This window comes from Haliaeetus leucocephalus, unplaced genomic scaffold, assembly GCF_000737465.1.
Source record: "Haliaeetus leucocephalus isolate CR32 unplaced genomic scaffold, Haliaeetus_leucocephalus-4.0 Scaffold343, whole genome shotgun sequence".
NCBI classification, from domain to species: Eukaryota; Metazoa; Chordata; class Aves; order Accipitriformes; family Accipitridae; genus Haliaeetus; species Haliaeetus leucocephalus.
Window position 1 is genome coordinate 4,355 of NW_010972779.1, and position 1,103 is coordinate 5,457.

Genomic DNA, 1,103 nt, shown 5'->3' on the forward strand with positions numbered 1-1,103 from the left:
GTTTCTCCACGTCTTTGCGTTGACGTCCTTGTGTTTCTCCACGTCTTCGCGTTGACGTCCCGGTGTTTCTCCACGTCTTCACATTGACGTCCTTGTGTTTCTCCACGTCTTCGTGTTGACGTCCTGGTGTTCCTCCACGTCTTCGCGTCTTCCCGGCGTCATGCGTCCTCGTGTCGTTGTGTTCTCGTGTTGCTCCATGTCTTCACGTCTTCGTGGTGGCGCATGTCTTCGTGGCTGCACGCTTGTGCTTCTCCGTGTCTTTGTGTCTTCATGGCGCTGGACGTCTTCATGGCATTGCTCCACGTCTTCGCATCTTCGTGGTGTTGCACGTCGTCATGGTGCATGCTTGTGCTTCTCCACATCTTTGTGTTTCCATGGCGTTGCACATCCTCGTGTCTCTGCGTTCTTGAGTTGCTCCGTGTCTTTGTGTCTTCCTGGCGTTGTGTCTCCTTGTGTCTTGGTGTTCTTGCGTTTCTCCGCATCCTCTCCTCGTGCCCTCTTGGCATTGCACGTCTTCACAGCGTTGCACGTCCTTGTGTCTCTCTGCATCTTCGTGTCCTCTTGGTGCTGCACGTCTTCATGTTTCCCCACGTCTTTGTGTCTTCGTGGCGTTGCACGTCCTCGTGTCTCTGCATTCTTGTGTCGCTCCGTGTTTTCACGTCTTCCTGGCCACGTGCGTCCTCGTGTCTTGGCGTTCTTGTGTTTCTCCACGTCCTTGTGTCCTCTTGGCATTGCGCGTCTTCACAGCGTTTGTGTGTCCTCGTGTCTCTCCATGTCCTTGTGCCCTCGCAGCCTCGCACGCCCCCACCCCTCTCCAGCCCTCTGTGCCCTCGCACAACCCCTGTCTTTGCACATCCTCGTGCCCTTGCACGTCCTCGTGCGGTGCAGCGGGGGGGCAGCGGTGGGTGGCACAGGTGGGTCAGGGTCCCCCCGGGGTGCCCCTGGTGGGGGTGGCCAGACGGGGGTTTGGGGACCCCCCTGGCCCCACACCAGGGTCATCAAGCACCAGTGTTTGCCTGTGCAATCACACGTCCTGGTGCCCTCGCACCCCCTCGTGCAATCGCACGTCCCGGTGCCCTCGCGCGCCTCGCACGCCCCTGCCC

At 59.3% G+C, this 1,103-nt stretch overlaps 1 protein-coding gene across 1 annotated transcript in view; it reads left to right on the forward strand.

Moving 5' to 3' along the window:
• LOC104834893 (neurexin-2-like) overlaps window positions 1-1,103 on the forward strand; it is a 33,002-nt gene that overhangs the window by 1,696 nt on the left and 30,203 nt on the right. The gene's annotated exons all lie outside the window — the stretch shown is intronic.